Source organism: Brassica napus, unplaced genomic scaffold, assembly GCF_020379485.1.
Source record: "Brassica napus cultivar Da-Ae unplaced genomic scaffold, Da-Ae ScsIHWf_1506;HRSCAF=2102, whole genome shotgun sequence".
NCBI lineage: Eukaryota > Viridiplantae > Streptophyta > Magnoliopsida > Brassicales > Brassicaceae > Brassica > Brassica napus.
Genome location: NW_026014921.1, coordinates 382,846 through 406,886, shown reverse-complemented (window position 1 = coordinate 406,886; position 24,041 = coordinate 382,846). Strand labels below are relative to the sequence as shown.

Genomic DNA, 24,041 nt, shown 5'->3' with positions numbered 1-24,041 from the left:
TTGTAACCATTTATGTGACGGAAATGATTATCACAAATATACAATATAGTTTTTATAGGCATAAATAAATGTTTTTAGTCAACAAATTAGATTTTATTTCAGTCTTTTGCAATATTTTGAAAAATGGAACGCACATTGACTCGGTATTAATTGGATCACTGGTCGAATCGATCCAGCCGGTTCAACCGGTCTTTAAATTTTAATCTAATTTTATGTTAAGAAATTATACGTATAACTATAAAATTATTTTTATAAAATTTGATATCATTGTTAGAATTTAAAAAAAATATGAAAATAAAATGAAAATTTTAGAAATAATATCAAATATAATAAAAACTAATTCATGTAGATAGATATTTAAAAATAATAATATCATTTTTATGAAATCTTTTTAAAATTTGCAGTTTTTTCTATTTTTAACTTGAATTAAAAAAATCAGACTCATCCACCGCAACTTTCATTCCTCAATTTACAGAAATTTTCGAAAGATTGCATCTCTTGAACATAACTTATTTAAAAAACTAATGTCGGACATCTTCCTAGCTACTATTTTTGGCAAACCAAAATCTCTTAAACACAACTTATTTTAAAACTAATTTCAGACTCTCCCCTTCTACTACTTTTTGCAAACCAAAATCATCTTAGACACAACTTATTATTAAAACTAATGTCAGGCTCGTCCCTGCTACTAAATTTTGCAATCCAAAATCATCTTACGCATAACTTATTTTTAAAAACTAATATCAGACTCTTCCCTGCTACTAATTTTTGCAAACCAAAATCATATTAAACACAGTCTTTCATTCCTCTTTTGTAAAAAAAAAAACAAACCAAAAAAAACTGCAGCTCTAATAAACTCAGCATGTTCTAGTGACTATCGACCTCTCCCGTGACACTTTGCACTTCAGAAATAGCCCTTGCTGTCACACTCTCCGTTTCATGCTCCTTCTCGTTCTCATGCTCAATTTATCATCACACTCTAAGCCCAAACCCAAACAAATATCAACTAAACATTTGCTTAAGAATATAGTGCGCATGATACGTTCACTATCTACTTATAAAAACATCACATTTCAAGACCTGTAAAGTTTTTTTTATCTCTATTAAAATCCCAAAGCTTTCACATTCTTCCATGTTTATCACCACTTGCTCACTCTCTTCTCCTTCTTCATCTCACTTCTCTCTCTCTCTCTCTCTCTGTTTCACCTTAACAAACTCACAACACTACAATCTAACTTTTAATATCAGAAATGAGAGAGCTTGAGCACTTGAAGACGATCATGAACCATCCATGGCCTCTCATTGGAGCTCCGGTGAATCACCGGCGAGAAGAACCATGTAAATCTCGATTTGATGACTCGGTTAATGATGATTCCTTTGTGTTGTAGCTACAGCCATTCTTATCTCAATGTTCCTTGTCATTGCTGTCTTCGAGAAAACCATTCGAAGAATAAACAACAAATTTTACACATTCAGGGTTGTGAAAAACGCACTTTCCAATCATAAGAAAAGATAAACTGGTCGGGTTTACCTACTAATCGAGAAGAAGCATGTCCACACTCATGAGCTCTCCACCTTTTCTGACATTCCGAGCTTTCCAGAACCTGGGGAGATAGGATCTCTATCGTGTTTGAGGAACGACCTGCTTTCAGGTTGGCGAGAAAAACGTACGAAGACGAAATATTTCAAGCTGATGCGTAAGAAGTATTGGCTTTCAGGTATCTGAGCAGAGTAGGTATTCATCGATTCCAGAAGACCTATTTATAGATCAAAACTGTATCTGTTACATATGCAGCTGGTGAGCTTGAATAAATGAGGCTGAGTGGGAGAGAAGGTGGAGTGAAGTTTAATGATTGAATTAAAGCATGAGTTTAAGAAGGGAGAGCGTTACAGCAAATCTGATCGGAGACGATGGCGAACGAAAGGATTACGGCGTCAAAGAGGAAGAGCTTGAGCGTATACTAAGCCCTAAAACGAAATCGGGCCGCAATGATAAAAGTTGTAAGGGCCCAAAAAATAATATAAGTCCATTGCTCAATGTTAACTGTTTGCACTCTACGAACAGATTCAGAATCAAAATAAAAAGTTTTCTCATTGCCTGCCACGTGTCACGAAAAGGAACAGGGTTTGCTGACGTGGACGCAGGAGGAGCCTTTCTACTCTACTTTATTAATATAGATAGATTTAGTCTGTAACGTCGAATTCAAAAAGCTCCTTTTCTTTTTGCATGCACCGGATATTCAATTAACTAAAAGAATGATAAAATTTCCAACAATTTTACACTGGAGATAATATCATATAACGCTAGTATTAACTAGACGAGGCCAAGTGGTAGCTCTTTAGCACGAGTACTCTATATTTTCTTTGTGCGTTATTAATTGATACTAAGCTATTTTGTTTTTTTGTTTTTTTTTTTGTTTGTTGCACCAAAAAAAATGTTATTTTGTTTGCAGTTTGTGATGACCACAATGAGATGGTGTCACATTCGTCAAATTGTGTTCGACAAGTACATAGTATGTAGTACACATAGCCGGCCTTAAAAATTCACATTTTTTTAAAACACATGAAAAATATACTACTTACTAAATATTAATTTTTGGCCTAATATTTATGGCCTACTAAATACTAATTTATTTAAAACTCATGAAAAACATAAATGTCATGGGTTGGATTCGAAACCAGCGCCCCTTGTCCAGACACTGATCAAGATGCATCCAAGACGAATATCTATGTGATCTATGAGCCAACACCAGCATAAACAAAGAGATCACGAAACAATCATGCACAATATCCATTTCCAGTCGATTACATCATTACCAAAGAATTTTGATTTCAGCTCCGCACCAGTAGTATCTAGTTACAAGCCACCTTGGCCTTTTAAGAGCCCACACAAGTGGAGAATCAAACCGTACGAGCCCAATCCTTCAAACTTGGTCCAACGGGTACATTTGAATCCAAATAAGAATATTAGTCTATTTGACTGTTCTGTGGATAAAGTTGTAGCACGACGAGATTTTATGATAGAAGTTTTTACATGAGTAAACAACGAACTGAAGACTTTCCTCAAATGGCATAAACGGTATCCATTGGAATAGTGAATATTCGAGTCTAAAACCTTTGATTCAATCCCAAAGATTCCAGATATATTATCAAAAGATAAATATTCTGATGGTCAAATGGTGTCTATTATTAAGTCCAAAACATCATATGTGATACGTGTACTAAATACTCTCTCCGTTCTTAAAAGATTCATGTTTTAGAATTTTCATATTTTTTAATATAACATATTACTAAAATTTAGCTATAAATACATACTAATTTTTTGTAATTTTATATTTCTTATATTTTTAAACCAATAAAATTTTAAAAAAATGTAATTAATGTTCTTGAACTTCATAATTTTTCATTATTAGTTGACAAAAATTGCATTGGAAATAAAAAAATATGTATTTTTTTTGAAACAAAAGTTTTTTTCTAGAATATAAATCTTTTAGTAACGGATGAAGTAATAAATAAAACCTCTAGTTACCCTTTATAAGAACAATATATTCGGACTCAGGTGTTCAAAGACTTCACAGAGCTCACTTTTTAATGCTGAAAGTTCCAGATAGCATACCAAGTTCCAAGCGTTACCTAGTGAGTAGTGAGAGGAGAAAAGCTCAAACTGATTTTCTTTTTGAAAATATTCTAATGTCAACGTGACATTGTATAATGTTATAACATTGTTTGCGGCTTAAGATTAGTGTCATTATTATTATCTCGCTATTGAAGTATTGATACGTACAAGTAGGATTATTATGAAAACATTCTTCATTTTCACATTTTTCCGGATCTATCTTTCAAGAACGAAGAATGATATCAATTAATGCTTGATTTTCCAACACGCATAAGATTCTACGTTTTGGTAAGATTTATAACGGGAAAATATAAATTGACCAAATATTCTATATTCCTCGTTTTTAAGTAGATTCAGAATAAAGATTGATTCTATCTCTTTAGAGTACTAATAAAATACTATAGTGTGTTTTTAACTAAAAACTAAAATACAATAGTGTTCAAAAGATGGAAGAGAATGTTGCTCAAAAGAGCTTTATTTTACTTTCGATAATAAGAATATCTAGCATCTCAATTAATTTTCATTAAAAAGTAACACAGATGAATATCCTGGTTTTTAATTTCTTGTTAATGCACATAATTTCAATTTCGTCTACTCAAATAACAACTTAGTTCTTAACATAAATTAAACTTATGACCAGTAGATTTATGCATTGCTTTATCTAGGCATGCATATTAAGGTAGTTGGGGTAGTTCAGTTCTGGTAGTTTGGAATTCGGATAGTTGGGTTTGGTCAAAATCTTGTCAAAATTGAACCAAATTTTTTTGATTTATTTGGTTCGTTATTAGAATAGCTTGGTGTTTATTTATTTATCGAAACTAACCGAAATTTTTGTTTATGATTATATTTATTTAAATTTTGGTTAAATTTTGAGTATTTTTGGTTAGTTCAGTCTGAAATTTTGGTTAATTCAATTAGTATGAGTCGAAATTTGGTCTTAAAAAAGAAATTAGAAAATAGATTATCAAACTGAACTAAAAACCAATTTTTTTCTTATAAACACTCTGGATTAACAGAACTCACAGCCCAACTAACTAAACTAACCAGAAATTTTTGTTGGTTTGGTTTGGTTCAGAACCGCAAACCTAGCTTTACAATCATAACAACTTTATTTAACGCAAGAAAAGTAAAGAAAGATAAAGCTCTTTAGAACATCAAGCTATAAATAGTTCTTTGATTAATATAATACTACATTCTATCTCAGATGTTCTTTTTTTTTTTTTAATCTCAGATGTTCATCACACACATTTATATGAAAATTTATTTTACTAAGAAAAATCCTAATTACATGGACTAAACTTCTAATGATATAGTACAACATAGACACGTCATACTCATATGTGCTTCATCAACTTTTTAGTATCCACGTGATTATATACAAACACAAAACCATCAATGCCATGGAATATTTTATTTATTAAAGCCATATTAAAATATTTTATATAATCTTATCACTAATTGAACCAGTTGTCATGCATACATACACATTGCGGCTTTGTGACGGAGATCCAGAACTCGTGATTATTGTTTTTTTATCTACTGATTTTTATACTTTAGATATCATAAATTTTGTATTTATTCTTCAAAATACATGTTTTAAGGTCTTTGTATTATTAACTAGTATAATTGTACTATATGTATGCCTATTGATGTATGCAATCAGAGGATGGACAAAAAATCTATACTATATTAAAAGGGATATATGAGTTCTATTGAGTCTATCCACCTCAGCATAAAAAATTATCCAATTAAAATATAAGTAATTGACACATCATATGACACATCCTATTTTCTTCAATCGACGACCTTTCTTCCAAAAAGTTATTGTTTCCCTTCGTATTCCCTTCTGAACCCTTCTTCCAACTTCAATTATATCCCAGCTCCAATCAATTGATTCCTCGCCTGCCTCATCTTCATCCTCCAATGGCAAGGGTTGATTGCTCGAACCTAGCTCGAAGCTCTTCCCCTTCTTTTCCTTACTACCGTGATTGGAACTTCGGTGTTGATTCCAATCTAAAGCCTAAGGTAATGTAAAGTCCTCTGCTTTCAAGTGTTTCGAGAATGGGTTCTTTGCCAAAAGATTGTTGATTTGATCAGATCTGTCTTTGGGGGTTTTGTAAAGTTCTGGCCTTTATGATTCAGGCATTGCTATGTGTACCTCAAGTATTGTAATCAAAGAGATTGTTGATTTGAATTATTTGATCAGATCTGTCTCTGGGATTTGTAAAGTTGGTAACTTTATGATTTGGGCAATTTACAGATATGTATCACGACTAGCACATCAGCTGGATTGGATCAGATTCTACCGTGGATGTTCTACCATAAGGTTCTTGGCGTATCCACGTTTTTTCTTTTTGTATAAGGGAAAGCTGCTACGCCCACCATTTCTAAAGTTCTCGAGTCTATTCCTGTGAGTTCTAGCTTCTTAGACTCTTAGTCCTCTAGGTGTACGGTGACTAAGATAATTATATGCCCGGATTTTTAAAATTAAGATTACTCCATTATCACTGAATAAAGCTAAAACGAGTGAAAAACTATGCATCTAAAGGTAAAAATAAATTAATAACAATCCTAATTTTTCTTGGTTCTCTTAAACTGAAACGCTTCATCTATTCCTTTTCCTCCTGCAAAAGTTTTTGTTTTTTGGTATCATACATTTTAACTTACAAAATTGCTTCCTTTTTGTCTTTTAGTAGGCTTAGAAGAAGCACAAAAATGATGGTGTAAAACCGAAGAGACCATAAAGAAAAAGAAGGAGGAAGATAGAAAAAAGACATGGAGAAGTCAAAGAAAGGATAAAAGGTAAAAGCGCTTTCTTTGTTTATAGCTGTGTTTTTCTACCGTTAAATATCCACTCCTTATCATCACGGTGTATGCAGTCTATAGTGCATGGAGTTAAGTTAGATGATGTTGCTCGGTTACTGAATCGTGCTCGCAACTACTCAGCTGTGTGCTCACATGGCTTATATCAGCCGAGAATATAAGAAAAGGTAATACGTTTTATTTCTTCTTTGAAGTGCATGTCTCTCTATCTTTATTAGTTAAGTAGATACTCATAAGCAAGAAAAACGTATATTGAGTTTTCTGGTCCTTCCCGAAAAGTATGGAGAATGAGATGTTAGGTGAAGCTTTTAAGAAGCTTCAGAACCCATATGAGATAGTGATTGTGGTTCATCATTTGTATCGGCGCATCAAGTTCATCCATCTCTGATCTGCCTAGCTGTTTCTATTGGGGGTAAGTCTTGATATTTGTTTGTTTTTTCCATTCACAAGAGAATAGTTGAGTTTGCGAAGTGATCCTTTTGATGATTGCACTCAGAAGGACTTAAACAAGCCACTGATTATTGCAGCCAAAACCAACATGGAGGTGTTGTTAGAGGTGGTTGAGGAAGAGGCCAAGCTGGTGGTGGCAAAGCCGCAAAGACAATAAAGGTGGCCTAGCTAAATATTGTTGTGCCTAAAACTGAGATTGAAAAATGGAATAAAAAGCTCTAACATGGTATTAGGAAGAACGTGTAGATAACAAAAACTGAAGGTTTTCTACATTTGTGGATCATCGGGTGAACACGCTCCTGTCTCTAGGAGCATCCGGAGCTAAATCCTTTGTTGCTCAGATTTGTGCAATGATCTTTTTTGTAATTCAGTGGCTACATGAGAGTTGTTTCTGATTGACTCAGAGTTTAGAGTCTACAACGAGTGTACGGTAGGAGACGGTAATGATGATAGAGCTGAATGATAGCGGTGAATGACTGACTCATCACACGATCGGGAAGAAGCATAAGCTGGAGGCGAACGGTGAAGACGGACCAGTTATTTTTTTATGCAAGGAAGACAGGAATGATTCCATCTCCATCAGTAACTTAATTCTCTTCACACTCAAGATGGTGTGGTTACAGTTCTCTGTTCTCTCGACTCTTGAGTTGTTAGTTGTTTATCTAATGGTAAGATATTTTCTCTGTATGTAAACTTGATCGTCCACGAATTAACCCTCATGTATTTTGGTTTCTATTTGTCAGAACAGAGTATGTCGATGATTTTAGCCCATAAAAGTTGTCAGTAAATTGACTTGATTTACTTTGGTAAATTATTTACGTGTTAAGTTCATCAACTTGACTCGAGTCATGTACGATCACACTCACCCACCAAGAACAAGAGATTCAACAGGCCAAATCCCAAGAAAAAAAGTCTACATGTCTTTCCGTATAAGTATGTACATATATAATTATTTATTTCACCAAATATCTTAAAGTAACTATTTTGATTACTGATAGTTATATAGTTAGGGCCAGTGTTTTGAAACCCGACCCGGACCCGCGGTTGAACCGATAAATCCAGTGATCCAGAAAAAATCCGGTTTGGATTTTGTGAAAAATCCAATATTTAGAAATTAAAAAACCCGAAAAAATTCACTAAAACCTGGAACCCGATACCGGTTGAACCACTGGTTAAATCAATAAATAACTTTTACGTCATTTTTTTAGTTTTTAGATTATGTTTTATATTCTAAGTTTCCAATTAAGAAGTTTGACAAAAAAAAAGTTAGGCTTTCCATTTTCAGTTTTATATATGTGATTTTTAGATTTTGATGAAATCTTCACTATGCCACTTGAAGAAAATGAAGTGAACAAGGGTAGAGAGAACTAAAATTAGTTGATGTGATTTGATGTTAGTTTATTTCTACTATTGACAATTTATTACAATGATCTTTTACTTTTGGTTTATTTTTAATTTGAAGTTTAATTTATTATTCACATTAGATATTTAAATATTTAAGAATTTTATATCTTGACTTTTTTAGATTCTGAAAATTTTAAATAATCTAAAGTAATTTTTGATATTTTGTATGTCAAAGGAAAATAAAAATATAAAAAATAAAGTTAAGTATTTTCTAAATACTTTTTAAACATAAAATATATATATATATATATCTAAACTATTATTTTATGTTTTAAAAAACATTTAGAATATATAGTAAAATTTATTTTTTATTTATTTTCATAGATAATATATTATTATATAATAAAATTAATTCATTTATAAACCCGCGGTTGACCCAATGACCCATCGACCCGGTAAGTCGTCTGGTTCAGTGTCCGGGTCGGGTTTAAAAACATTGGTTAGGGCGTATTCATTGGAGTGTCTCTCCTAGGAGGAGATCAACAGCAACGTGGACTACCCATTGGTCCTGGCAATATCATTCTGGTACGTAACAGTTTCATTTATATGACTGAAAAATCCGTAGAGTAAAAAAACTGAAAATTTGTGAACATATGAGGAAATGCAATGCAAAGCAGCAGAAGTGGTGTTTGATATAGAATACACGAGCTGGCTGAAGGAAAAACAGAGGTTGTTTAATTAAGTGTGGCGACTCAAGAGCACCTGACCAGGAGCGAGCTTAGGATGTTTTTCTCTCCATATTTTTTTTTGCAGAGATTTATGTCTGCGAAAATGGAAAAATAGAATGATTCAGAAGATAATCTACAGTTCCATTCAGAGAAAGGTCGAAGATCATGGCTGATTTGGTGAATATTGAGTCTTCAGCTAAGTTCTACTACAAACAATTTTTTTCACAATTTACAACGATAGTTATTCTGATATTTAATTCGGGCTGGATTACAAATCTCTCATTTAGTTTTCAATAACTAATCGAACATTTAATTTTCAGAGCTTTGTGCTAATGTTGATGTGTGTGTGCGTGTTGATCATTTGGACATGACCAACCTACTTTGTGATTGATTTGGATATGCACAAGTTCAATTATATCTTTGAGGGATAGGATCTAGATTCATTTCGTGAATTACCTATATATTACACTTATAACTAACAAACAATGATGGAGATTCCAGATTTTATCCACTACAAAGATCACATAAAGAGAAAATAATCAATCTACTAATCACCGGGTGAGCAAAGAGACAAAGGCAAAACAAAGAACAAGTTCACGTATTTGTATTAAAGAGGCAAAAGAAAAAAAACCAATGTCCTTTTTGTAAACCAATGTAACCAGGATTGCTCCAAAAATACATTTGCTCTATAAATTTCGTAAAGCAGTGACAATAAGAGACGACAGAAAGCAAGCAAATTTTAGGTGAACAATTGTTTCTATATATATTTGAAACTATTTAAGAAAAAATTATATTGTCAAATTAAACGGCATCTGATATTGCATCTAAAGCTGTTTTTAATTATTCTCAAATCTAACACTACAACATTTTGTAAAGATGCCAAGCATTTATATTTTATAGACGAAGAGACCATCAATCTTGGACAACATCTCCTTCTGGGACACAACTGATATCATGCATATTTCCATTGTTTTATCCATCCATCCATATGCATTTTGATCATATAGATTAGGATTAGGGATGGCAATTTGTACCTTAACCCGCGGGCATGGCCCGTAAAGTCCCACTGCGGGGCGGGTTTGGGCTTACATATCTTAGGCCCGAGATATTGCGGGTCTTGCGGGTTTGTCAATTTCGGGTATGGGCCAATGCGGGGCGGGTCAACGCGGGTTTGCGGGGCATTCGAGACCCGCGTGTCTTTATCAGTTTTGTTTTTTTTATGTATGAACTGTTTTGTTTGAAACTTTGATTGTTTTGAAGTTTTACTGTTAATTGTCATTTGTCTTATAAGTTGCTTGATGATGATAGTTATAAACTTATAATATTTACTAACCTGTCTAACTTGTTCTCTCCCATAGTTTGCTACTAGTTTCATCTACATTAGAGCTTATCTTTATGGTACGTACATGATATTCATTAGTGTCAAAACTCAAAAATTAAATAGTCTAGTATAGGCCATCAGTAGTATCTAGTTGAAGTTTTCAGTTATTCTCTCTTATGAGTCTACAACTCTACAACAAGTTTGGTAACTACAAGTTGTTTGCGATACTATCAGCAGTGACGGTAACGAGCTCTTCAAACAGAGAAACAGAGGCACGAACTATCATGGGAAACTCTTGTAAAACTCTTAACTTTTTGTTTATCATCAACAGTATCTTTCCAATCGAAAGGAATCAAAGAACGTTTGGAGAAGTTTCTTTTTGCCTTCTCCTTGTACTCTCTGTACCACTCTGTGGTTCTTCGTGGGCTTGTTGGTGCGCTTAAGAAGCAGCCAGTGAATTTTCTTTGCGAAGATGGGGCAGTTAAGCTCATCACTTCCATTCTTCTTTTTCTGTCTTTCTGAGAACTGTTTGATTTGCGATGAGTTCTGAGATGTCTCAAGGTCAATGAGAAGAAGAGAACTAATGAGGACTGCATTTTCATTACCCGCGGGCCGGACCGCAAAGTCCTATGTAGCAAGCGGGGCGGGTTTGGGTAGAGGTTTGCAAACCGCGGGTTACGGCGGGCTGACCCGCAAAGATCCGCCAGAGATAGAGACCGCAGCGGGGCGGGCCACGGCGGGGCGGGTTGTCCCAATTGCCATTCCTAATTAGGATTTAGTCATGTTTAGGTTGCATTTTGCATACATGAGTCCTTATCAGGTATTGGAGTATCATATGGAGTTCTTGGAGACGTTTGGGTGCATTTGGAGCTCAAAAGAAGTGTTTAAAGTGATCAGCGGACGAGCAACCCACCGGAGCGACCTAACCGGAGCGACGTCCTGAAGTCGCTGTGCCTTACCTCTCGGAGCGACCACGTTGGAGCGACGTCCTGAAGTCGCTCGCTCTTCTGACGAAACAGAGCTCAAAACTGAAGCCGGAGCGACCTCTCGCAGCGACACCCTGAGGTCGCTCCCGAAGCCCAGAGCGACGTGCTGGAGCGACTTGCCGAGGTCGCTGCGCGTCGCCTATCTGCTCGAATTCATGTTTTCTCAAGGGCCTTTTGGTCATTTCATTATGCACGTTTTTGTTTTCTAAACCTATGTTTTATTACTCTGTAAGCCACCAGGAGGCAGATCATCTTTGTTCTTAGAAAAACCACCAAAAACCTTTGGAAAGTGATCTCTTTGAATCAATTGATCAATTTTGTTATTGAAATTCTGTGTTCCTTTTATTTCTTGTATTTCTCTACATGATTAATCTGAAATCCAACATGGGTTTAAGAGGGATCATGGAGATTAGTGAGTAATCACCTTTTGAATTCATGGGTTAGGGAGATTAAGGGTGATTAGGTTAGAACTAGGATGTTTTAGTGTAGATCATTCATATTTCCTTGCTAGTAGAGTGAACATAAAGCATCTTCTGAGTTGGCCACTCAATTGTTGATCCTTAGGCATTTCTCACCCGAAAGGTGTTCGATGAAATGCCCGAGACAACTCTCCTAGGCTTTTAGCATGCTCTGCCAAAGACATTTGTTGTTAGAGATGCTAAGATAGCTAATAGACTTGTTAGTAATGATTGCTTTCATATATTCAACCAAAGACATTTGATGTTTGAATTGTGTTTAGTAAATGAACATTCATCTAGACATAGAGTTTGTTTAGGATTGTGTCTAAGCTTAAGGTTAATAGATTGATTGATCGTTTGCCATCTTTAGTTCGAAACTTGATCACCCGAGGTCTAATCCCTATATCCATGAGTTCTCTTTTCCAATAGTTAAGAAAGTATCATTTAGTTATTCCTTTTAATTAGTCATAGTTTAAAAACCCATCTAAATCATTGGTTGCACTTAGATTAAGTGATTACTTGCATTCTCGGTGCTTTGATATCTCTCAGAACTGGTTCGACAATCATTTATACTACAACATTTGTCTTAGGAGCCTTGAAAACTCCTAACATCAAATTGGCGCCGTTGCCAAATTCTGAGTAGATTTAAACATTGAGATTTAGTCAATTGCTTGAGACTAAGTCATTTTTATTTTCTTTTGTTACTGACTCTTCTTCACCTCCCTTTAATCTACAGGTGTATGAACTTGAGGAGCAGGGGTCCATCAAACCTAGTTCCAAGAGCAGCAGACATCAGGGCTTTAGAGAGAGAGTGTGCTAGAAAGAGAAGAGAAGAAGAACATCAGGCTCAATTGCAGAGACTGAACACTGACATGGGAGACGTTCATCAAGAAGATGCAGGCGTCAATGGCGCTAACAACAATGGCCCACCTAACCAACAGCGAGCAGCTCGACCCATTGGCACTTACGACCGTCCAAACATTCATGGTCATAGATTGGGAATCCGAGCACCCGCTGTGGCAGCCAACAACTTTGAGATCAAGTCAGGACTCCTCAACGTGATCGAGAACAACAAGTATCATGGCTTGGCTCTAGAGGATCCATTTGATCACTTGGACAGGTTCGACAGCTACTGTGGGTTGTCAAAAACCAATGGTGTGTCCGAAGATGCCTTAAAGCTCAAGCTATTCCCTTTCTCTTTGGGAGATAAGGCACGTCAGTGGGAGAAGTCTCTACCCAGCGACTCCATTACCACTTGGGATGACTGCAAGAAAGCATTCTTGGAGAAGTTCTTCTCTACTTCAAGAACTGCTAAGCTGAGAAACGAGATCTCCAGCTTTCAACAGAAGGGCTTGGAAGGTTTCAGTGAAGCCTGGGAGAGATTCAAGGGCTATCAAGCTCAATGCCCACACCATGGTTTCTCTAAGGAGAGCTTGCTGAGCACATTCTACCGTGGTGCTCTCCCTAAGTACAGAGCCAGACTGGATACAGCTAGTAATGGGTTCTTCTTGGGGAGAACTGAGGAGGATGCAGAGGAGCTGGTTGACAACATGGTTAAGAGTGATGCAGTCTACAGTGGAGACCACGACAGAAGCAGTAGAACTGAGGATAAGCAAACGAGGAAGGAGTTGAAAGCTCTACAGGATAAGATAGACATCCTCCTTGCTGATAAAGCTACCCAAGAGCAGCTGCACTTTGTCGGCAACCCAAGCCAAGAGACACCAGCTGTTGTCCATGAAGTTGAGGGTTTGGAAGGTCAGGAAGAGCTGTGTTTCATCAACAACAATGGTAGCTGGTACAAGAAAGAACCCAACTTTCAGTACAACAACTACCAACAGAAGTCCTATTCCAACAACCAGCAGAGTGGTTATCAGCCTCGGAACAATCAGCAAGGCAGCTATCAACCTCAGCAGAACCCTCCTCCTGGTTTCAACAACAAGGGCAACCATTCTTCCCAACAACAATCTAATCCCTCTACCTCCACTCCTCAAGTCAGCAGCACTGATGCTCTACTGAAACAAATCCTGGAGTCTCAAACAAGAAGTGAGAAGCATGTTGGCTATGAGTTGAAGAATCTTCACTCAAAGATTGATGGGAGCTACAATGAGCTCAACAACAAGTTCAGAGCTTTGGAGAACCAGTTTGCTGCCATGAACACTCAACAAAATCGCCAACAAGGTTCTCTACCTGGAAAATCTGAGCAAAACCCCAAGGAAACCATGAAAGCTATCACTCTCAGGAGTGGTAAGGAGTTACCTCAGAGAACTCTCACCAAGGATGCTGAGAAACAAAGTGAGGGGGTTGCCATCACCATAGATGATGAAGTGGTGATTGTTGATGAGAAGATCAATGACGAGATCTTGGAAAAGATAGTGGAAGCAAAAGGAAAAGGAAAGGTTGGAGAAGAGAAGAAAACAGTTAAAGATGGTGAAGTCGTCACTCCTGCAAGTGAAAACTCTTTTGTTCCTCCTGCCTATGAACCCAAGCTTCCATTCCCAGGTCGATTCAAGAGGCAGCTGCTAGAGAAGTACAAAGCTTTGTTTGACAAGCAAATGAGTGAAGTCCAAGTCACAATGCCCATTATAGATGCTTTCATGCTGATCCCTCAATACAGCAAGTTCCTCAAAGATGCTGTAGCTGCAAAGAAGAAAGAGATGGAGGGCATGGTGATTCTCACTCATGAGTGCAGTGCTATCATTCAGAGGCTGGTCATTCCAAAGAAGCTAGAAGATCCTGGATGCTTCACATTACCTTGCGCTCTTGGGCCTATGGTATTTGATAGATGTCTCTGCGATTTGGGAGCTAGTGTCAGCTTGATGCCCCTATCTGTTGCTAAGAAGCTGGGTTTCACTCAGTACAAGAAGTGTAGACTTTCTCTGGTATTGGCTGATCGTTCAGTGAAGTACCCTGTGGGTATCTTAGAGGACCTCCCAGTGATGGTTGGAAATTATGAGATCCCTACAGACTTTGTGGTGCTTGAAATGGGTGAAGAAGCTCAAGATCCTTTAATCCTTGGAAGACCTTTCTTAGCCACAGCAGGAGCTATTGTTAATGTAAAGAAGGCAAGATTGATCTCCATCTGGGTAAAGGGCACGTTCTGCATTTCGACATCAAGGAAGTAATGAGGAGGCCAACAGTTCAAGGACAAGTGTTCTACATCGAAGAGATGGATGCCCTTGCTGATGAACTCCTTGAAGAGTTGTCACTAGAGGACCCTCTACAGCATGCTTTAACTGTAGAGAAAGAGGCTGAGGTGATTGAGAACCTGGAGAGTACTGCCTATGGGATGATGCTGGATTCACACCAGGCGTTTTTCAGTAAGGACCAGTACGAGGAGCTTCCACAGATGGTTCACCAACAAGTCTCAGTCACTCAACGAGAGGACAACCAGCAGGATGACTGGAGTGAACTAAAGGCACCTAAAGTGGAGCTTAAACCTCTTCCCCATGGTGTAAGGTATGCATTCCTTGGTCCTAATGAAACTTACCCTGTCATTGTGAGTAGTGAACTTACTGAGAATGAGCTATCTGAACTTTTGAAAACACTTAAAAGATTTAGAAAGGCAATAGGTTACTCACTAGATGACATCAAGGGGATATCACCCTCTTTGTGCATGCATAGGATACATCTTGAGGATGAATCAATGACTTCTATCGAGCATCAAAGAAGGTTAAATCCTAACCTGAAGGATGTTGTAAAGAAAGAGATTCTTAAACTCCTAGATGCTGGTGTTATTTACCCTATCTCAGATTCTAAATGGGTATCACCTGTGCATGTTGTACCAAAGAAAGGTGGTATCACTGTGATCAAGAATGACAAGGATGAATTGATACCAACAAGAACCATCACAGGTCATAGAATGTGCATTGATTACCGAAAACTAAACTCTGCATCTAGAAAGGATCATTTTCCACTACCATTTATTGATCAGATGCTTGAGAGACTTGCAAATCACCCATTCTATTGTTTCCTTGATGGATACTCAGGATTTTTCCAAATCCCCATACATCCCAATGATCAAGAGAAAACGACATTCACATGTCCCTATGGCACCTTTGCATATCGAAGGATGCCATTTGGTCTATGTAATGCTCCAGCTACCTTTCAAAGGTGCATGATGTCAATTTTCTCTGATCTGATTGAGGATGTTGTGGAGGTATTCATGGATGATTTCTCTGTCTACGGATCTTCGTTTTCTGCTTGTTTGTCAAATTTGTGCAGGGTCCTACAGAGATGTGAAGACACCAACCTTGTGCTGAATTGGGAGAAGTGTCACTTCATGGTCAAAGAAGGGATTGTGCTAGGACACAAGATTTCAGAGAAGGGGATTGAGGTGGATAAAGCCAAAATCGATGTTATGGTTGGTCTGCCTCCACCAAAGACAGTGAAAGACATCCGGAGTTTTCTTGGTCATGCTGGATTCTACAGGAGGTTCATCAAGGACTTCTCCATGATCACTAGACCTTTGACCAGGTTGCTGTGCAAGGAAGCTACCTTCAGTTTTGATGTGGAATGTCTACAAGCTTTCAAGAAGCTGAAGGGTGAACTCGTTAGTGCCCCAATTGTCCAGCCACCTGATTGGGATCTCCCTTTTGAGATCATGTGTGACGCCAGTGACTATGCTGTGGGAGCTGTTCTGGGGCAGAAGAAAAATGGCAAAACCCATGTGATCTATTATGCCAGCCAAACCCTCAATGATGCCCAGATGAAGTATGCCACAACAGAGAAGGAGATGCTGGCAATTGTTTTTGCCTTTGAGAAGTTCAGGAGCTACTTGGTTGGGTCTAAAGTCATTGTCTACACAGATCATGCTGCCTTGAGACACCTTTTGGCCAAGAAGGATGCAAAACCCAGGCTTTTGAGGTGGATCCTTTTGCTCCAAGAGTTTGATATGGAGATCAAGGACAAACCTGGAGTTGAGAATGGAGTAGCTGATCATTTGTCCAGGTTGAGGGTAGAGTCTGGTATCCCTATTGACGAAGGACTTCCTGAAGAGCAGATCATGGCTATCGAAGCAGTGATAGCAGTTTGTGAGACTGGTAGGAAGCTGGAAGAGGTCAAAGCAACAGAGGAGAAAGAACCTTGGTATGCTGATTTGGTTAACTACCTAGCCACAGGAGAGAACCTTTGAATCTTGTAGGCTATGCCAAGAAGAAGTTCTACAAGGATGTGAAAAGATATTACTGGGACGAGCCCTACCTCTACATTCTCTGCAAAGATCAGCTTTATAGGAGAGTGGTTGCAAATGAGGAGATTGATGGGATCCTTGCACAGTGTCATGGATCATCCTATGGAGGACACTTTGCCACCTTCAAGACAGTTGCAAAAGTATTACAAGCTGGATTCTGGTGGCCACACATGTTCAAGGATACACAAGCCTTTGTTTCGAAGTGTGATTCTTGCCAAAGAAGAGGAAACATCACCAAGAGGAATGAGATGCCTCAAAATCCAATCCTTGAAGTTGAAGTGTTTGATGTCTGGGGTATTGACTTCATGGGACCATTTCCATCATCTTGGGCAACAAATATATCCTTGTGGCTGTTGATTATGTCTCCAAATGGGTGGAAGCCATTGCAAGCCCCACCAATGATGCTAGAGTTGTAATCAAGATGTTCAAGAGCATCATCTTCCCAAGGTTTGGAGTTCCAAGAGTTGTAATCAGTGATGGAGGTTCCCACTTCATTAACAAACTGCTTGAGGGACTTCTCAAGAAGAACGGTGTGAAGCACAAGGTGGCAACTCCTTATCATCCCCAAACAAGTGGCCAAGTTGAGATTTCTAACAGGGAGATCAAATCTATTCTGGAGAAGATTGTGGGGATTACAAGGAAGGATTGGTCCAATAAGCTTGACGATGCACTTTGGGCTTATAGGACAGCGTACAAGACACCACTGGGCACCACACCTTTCAACCTAGTGTATGGGAAAGCTTGCCATTTGCCAGTGGAGCTTGAGTACAAGGCACTATGGGCAATAAAGTTGCTGAACTTTGACATCAAGAGTGCCAAGGAGAAAAGGCTCTTTCAGCTACACGAGCTTGATGAGATAAGAATGGATGCTTTCGAGAACTCAAGAATCTACAAGGAGAAGACTAAGGCTTTCCATGACAAGAACATCCTGAAGAGAGAGTTTAAAGAAGGAGACCAAGTTCTTCTCTACAACTCTAGGCTGAAGTTGTTTCCAGGAAAGCTTAAGTCAAGGTGGTCCGGTCCTTTCAAGGTCAAGGAGGTTAGACCATATGGAGCAATAGTTTTGTGGAGCACTGATGGAAGAGACTTCACAGTCAATGGACAAAGGGTTAAGCTCTACATGGCTACTGCACCAGAGGAAGATGGGGTTTCAACTCCACTGTCTGATCCTACCCCGGCCTAATCTAAAAGGAGGCAAAGTCAAGCTCGGGACTTAAAACAAGCTCACTTGGGAGGAAGTCCCATGCGTATCCTTGTATATATTGCATTGGTGTTTTTCATCTTATTGCATAAAAAAAAAAAAAGAGAGAAAAATTGCATGCAGGTACCTGATCGATTCATTTTTAGAGCAGGAGTCGTGTGTGGGAGCGAGGTCTCACAGCGACACCTCAAGGTCGCTCCAGCTGGGAGCGAGGTTTCGGGAGCGACACCTCCAAGTCGCTCGCGGTTTCGTCGTCGGATCGAAAAAAAATCGCCTCAGAGCGAGGTCTCGGAGCGAGGCCGAAGGGTCGCTCCAGCTGGGAGCGACATTATGGGAGCGACACCTCGGAGTCGCTCGCGTTTTCGACGAAACGGAGCTCAAAAACTGACCCGGAGCGACGTCCTAGAGCGACACCTTGAAGTCGCTCCAGCCAGAGCGAGGTTTCTAGAGCGACACTTCAAGGTCGCTCGCGTTTTGTCGAAACACGACGCGAGGAAACGACTCGGGAGCGACCTCTCCCAGCGACACCCTCACGTCGCTCCCGACCCGGTCCAGGTAAGTTTCCTAACTCTAAACCCCGGTTTGATTCAAGTAAACCGACCCTAGACCACCCTAAACCGAACCAGACGACCCTAAACCTACCCCAACCCTGCGACTCCAACTCTATCCCTCTCCCCTCCTCTCACAAACTCACAAACTCTCTCAAACTCATCCACACCAAAATCCCCAAAACTTTCTCAATTCTCACCCAAATCAACTGCTTCTTCTTTCTAAATCCAAGCTTTCGCCCCTGTAGTCTATTCCTCACCACCCATTCCCATTTCCTTTCATCCAGAGCAAGGTATTGAGTTTTAAATTCAAATTCGTAGGTCCATGAACCCTAGAATTTGAAAGTCGAAATTTGGTCCTGTTCTTGCTAGATTGTGGTGAAATAGACTAGGGAAAGTTTATCTATCATGTTGGGTTGTTGAATTAATGGTGGAATTGAGTTTAATTTGCACTTTGGCAAAATTAGGGTTCATGGAATTAGGGATTTTTCGAATTTGACCTTAATTGAGTGTGTTTGCGGGTGTACTAGATGCGCTAAGATGTTACATTGTTGCATTGTGTTGAACTTGAGTTTAAACTGAAAAATTCATTTGTTAAGTTCATTCTTGCAAAATGTTCGCTTGCAAAGTCTTCTTTTTCTTCACTTCCATCTACTTATCCCTTTCCAAGTTTGTAACTTTTCAGGTGAAAATGGTTAAGAAGACAAAGGGCAGGTTGGAAGCTGAGAGGCAAGAAGCCGAAATCAAGAGTTTGCACTAAGAGGAAAAGCTTTAACCAGCGAGCCAACTGGCTCAGGGACGCAGAGGACTGTGCGACAGCAGACGTTGGCTGCAAGGAAATCGAAAGAACACGAGAAGAGGGCAGGGAAAAGTGTAGCAGTTCCCACCCATGAGGAAGGTGAAACTGAGAGTGATGATGAGCCAGCACCTACGAAGAAAGCCAAGATGTCAAAGGGCAAAGGGGTTGCTGTTGATCGAGACAGGGCGAAAACTCCATCTGTAGAGGAGCTGTATGATCATTTGAAGAATGGAGTCACCTGGGCTCCAACCAGGTTCGCCGACCTCGATTTGCTGAAGGAGTTGGGTCTAGACTCTGATATTGAGGCAATGCTGGGACATTTGAAGATGCCGAAACTCCTCACCATGGCTTATCCTTTCTACAAGGATGTCACTTGTCAGTTCCTATCCTCTCTTGTGGTCACTTACCACGACACGGCGCATGTGAGGCAAGGATGGGGAAAAATCACGTTCAAGGTCAATGGAAGGGAATACAACATGAACTTCAAGGACATTGGGAGGGTCATGGGGTTCCAAGACCTAGAAGACCACTCACTTCCCAAGTGTGAGAACCTCCCCACAGAGCTTTGGAAGTTGATCACTGGAAACAGGCACTCTACCGGGGCTGACAAGAACTCACACATCCGACACCCGTCTGTACGCTACCTCCACAGATTGCTAGTCCATGCTTTCTACCCACGGAAGCAAGCTGGTAATGTTACTGAGGAAGACATGCGACTGCTCTGTCCGGCTATCCGTCCTTACGCTCAACCTGGAGTGTTACCCCTTCCCAGCACTGATATCTATGCTACCTTTGGGATGGTCAGTTTCTTTGTGGGCCGTCTCGAACACTACAGAGACTGGGCGTGGTACACCACTGATTCGCGCCCAAAGATGGGGATAGGCGGAATGATCACACCACTGCTCCAATTTCTGAATGTTCCCTTGGGAAAGGACGCAGCGGGGCCTAGGTTCATTGATGGCACCTACTTGAGGATTGCCACCTATTTCAGTGGGATGTATGGGAAGGACTACGTCTACCACTACTACTTGCAGGGCAAGCCAGTCGAGGTGGTTCTTCCAAACCGGAACCTGACGAGTTTAGAGATACCAGGAGCTGTCAGCTTCAACATTCCCCAGGAGTACTTTCTCGGAGAACACGGGCCTCTCGATCCAATTCAAGCAGCTTCATCAAGGAGAAGGAGTGTCCCTACGCAACCTGACCCGCCTGTTGCAGACACGTCTGAGCATATCTATGGACCTCCGCGCTACTACTTCAAGCCCCATGACGGAGTCCTTCCCCCTGGAGCTCTCCGTGATGCTCATGACCACATTGGTCGTCTCCAGAGGTGGAACAAAGCTCAGGACAGAACGATAGAAAAGCTGAAGGATAAGTGCAAGGCGCTCAGCAAGACTGTGAAGAAGCAGGCAAAGACTTCAGCCAAGTTCATGAAGAAAGTAGCTGATGTCTTAACTAGGGGAGGAATAGCTGGATGTAGCTCAGCCGATTTCGCTTTCGCGAACACCTCAAACCCCCAGCCCCCACCCCCGCCTGATGCTCTTGGCTTCCCCCTCACTGCTGCGCAGCTTCAGCGTAAGTGGAGGAACCCACCCACTCAACCTTCCACTTCCGGCAACAAATCCCCATCCCTCGCTTCTTCTGACAGTGAGCACGAGATTGACGAGGTTGAGAGCCAGCCATGGTATGGAGGCTCCGGTTCAGCATCCGGTGGTTACTACACCACCTTCCCTCCTGACGACGACGATGCTGGGGCATCTGCCCCCACCTATTATCCATAGGAGGTACTTCTTTCTCTCCCTTGTATATACCATTTCATTTTTTGCATATTAGTTTTCTTCTCGGTATCTCCTTCTTTCTTTGACAACACAGAGACTGTGTAACTCAAGTTTGGGGGAGGTACCAAGCATTTGATCATGTTTGCTTTGATTGTGTTTCATTTGAGTCATGCATTGCACACCTATTTGCATAAAAAAAAAAAAAAAAAAGATTTTTCATTTAGTTTGCATCATTTGCACCATTAGGAGAGTCTAGAGCATATAGGTTGCATTCACTTGCATTGGGAGCAATGATTTTAAATGCCTTGTAAAGAACACTACGTTGCACCATTGAGTAGCCATGCACCTCTCGAAAAGACTTGTATGTTTCGAGCCTTGAAAACTCTTCTTGAAACTTGTTGATTGCTGAAACTCAGTCTTTGAAGCCAACTACAACCTTATTAGAAATGAATGAACTTAATGCTTCTTGCTTAGGGTCCCTTGTGTACTGAGTCATGGCTATACACACTGGAGTTGTCACATCTTTTATGCCAATCTTTTTGACAAACTCTAGTGGTAGACCACTCCCAAAACCTTTCCTTCCTTTTAAGCTTTCATTGTTTGATGAGTGAGGCCTTCTTCGGAAAGTCTTACATGCGCATAATGTTGAGAGTATCGGGAACGACAATGCTTGATCTTCATTTTTGCTAGATTGGACACTCTATTGTCTAGCTATAGGTGGGAGGGTGAGTGTTGTGATCATGATTTGGGAGAAATAAAAAATAAAAAGGATAGACTCTTGTGCTTAAGTGAATTGATTTTCTGGGATAAGTAGAGAACCTCTAGCTCTAGTTTTGAAAAGTCTTGGCCCCCAACCTAAAAAAAAAAAAAAATAAAAAAAAAAAAAAAGAAAAGAAATCGAAAAAAAAAAAAAAGAAAAGAAAGAAAAGGGGGCTAGCAAAGTTGTTAAGAGCTAAGAAATGTTTTGAGGTTGTAGAAAAATCCCTTGTAGATTTCAAAAAGAAAGAGTTAAAGTTCTTAAGATCTTTTGGTGAGAGATGTGAGTTGGGTTTGACATTTGGGAATGATCGTGTAATTGTATGTTTGGGAAAAGGGTAGAACAATGGAGATTGAGCATTGTATGCATGAGTTGGTCCCTTTCTTAGATATATTATGTGCAATGTCAAGGCTATTTGTTTTGAGAGTAAACCACCTTAAAGATCATATGTTTTGAACCTCTTGAATCACTTGAATAAAAGCCTTCCCTTACCCAACCAAATGACTTGGACCAACGGACCATTTGCAAGAATTCACCTGATGTTTTGTGCTTAATGAATGTGAGAGTTGGTTGATTTGAATGTGTGGATGCTTGATGATGAGTGTAGGGACAAAAGGAGTTGAGATAGGCCTAGAGAAGCTAGAGTGTAATAAGAGAGTGTGCTAATTATATTTGCTAGTGGTGTTTCTTTTGGCTATGAGCTCCCACCTTCAAATCTCTCTCCCTATGAGTTCTAGAAAGTTCACTTGTGGACAAGCAAAGAACAAGTTTGGGGGAGTTGATATCATGCATATTTCCATTGTTTTATCCATCCATCCATATGCATTTTGATCATATAGATTAGGATTTAGTCATGTTTAGGTTGCATTTTGCATACATGAGTCCTTATCAGGTATTGGAGTATCATATGGAGTTCTTGGAGACGTTTGGGTGCATTTGGAGCTCAAAAGAAGTGTTTAAAGTGATCAGCGGACGAGCAACCCACCGGAGCGACCTAACCGGAGCGACGTCCTGAAGTCGCTGTGCCTTACCTCTCGGAGCGACCACGTTGGAGCGACGTCCTGAAGTCGCTCGCTCTTCTGACGAAACAGAGCTCAAAACTGAAGCCGGAGCGACCTCTCGCAGCGACACCCTGAGGTCGCTCCCGAAGCCCAGAGCGACGTGCTGGAGCGACTTGCCGAGGTCGCTGCGCGTCGCCTATATGCTCGAATTCATGTTTTCTCAAGGGCCTTTTTGTCATTTCATTATGCACGTTTTTGTTTTCTAAACCTATGTTTTATTACTCTGTAAGCCACCAGGAGGCAGATCATCTTTGTTCTTAGAAAAACCACCAAAAACCTTTGGAAAGTGATCTCTTTGAATCAATTGATCAATTTTGTTATTGAAATTCTGTGTTCCTTTTATTTCTTGTATTTCTCTACATGATTAATCTGAAATCCAACATGGGTTTAAGAGGGATCATGGAGATTAGTGAGTAATCACCTTTTGAATTCATGGGTTAGGGAGATTAAGGGTGATTAGGTTAGAACTAGGATGTTTTAGTGTAGATCATTCATATTTCCTTGCTAGTAGAGTGAACATAAAGCATCTTCTGAGTTGGCCACTCAATTGTTGATCCTTAGGCATTTCTCACCCGAAAGGTGTTCGATGAAATGCCCGAGACAACTCTCCTAGGCTTTTAGCATGCTCTGCCAAAGACATTTGTTGTTAGAGATGCTAAGATAGCTAATAGACTTGTTAGTAATGATTGCTTTCATATATTCAACCAAAGACATTTGATGTTTGAATTGTGTTTAGTAAATGAACATTCATCTAGACATAGAGTTTGTTTAGGATTGCGTCTAAGCTTAAGGTTAATAGATTGATTGATCGTTTGCCATCTTTAGTTCGAAAATTGATCACCCGAGGTCTAATCCCTATATCCATGAGTTCTCTTTTCCAATAGTTAAGAAAGTATCATTTAGTTATTCCTTTTAATTAGTCATAGTTTAAAAACCCATCTAAATCATTGGTTGCACTTAGATTAAGTGATTACTTGCATTCTCGG

The 24,041-nt window shown here is 39.4% G+C and overlaps 2 long non-coding RNA genes and 1 other non-coding gene across 3 annotated transcripts; 1 reads left to right on the top strand and 2 right to left on the bottom strand.

The window, feature by feature from the left end:
* Positions 1-765: 765 nt before the first annotated feature.
* On the bottom strand, positions 766-3,196 carry LOC125597621. Its single transcript, XR_007331849.1, has 2 exons — positions 1,532-3,196; positions 766-1,424 (listed from the first exon to the last, which is right to left on the bottom strand). It is a non-coding gene; the product is annotated as an uncharacterized LOC125597621 (long non-coding RNA).
* A 3,756-nt stretch (positions 3,197-6,952) lies between these two features.
* On the top strand, positions 6,953-7,686 carry LOC125597608. Its single transcript, XR_007331843.1, has 2 exons — positions 6,953-7,048; positions 7,136-7,686. It is a non-coding gene; the product is annotated as an uncharacterized LOC125597608 (long non-coding RNA).
* A 5,353-nt stretch (positions 7,687-13,039) lies between these two features.
* On the bottom strand, positions 13,040-13,146 carry LOC125597632. Its single transcript, XR_007331860.1, has one exon. It is a non-coding gene; the product is annotated as a small nucleolar RNA R71 (small nucleolar RNA).
* Positions 13,147-24,041: the final 10,895 nt, after the last annotated feature.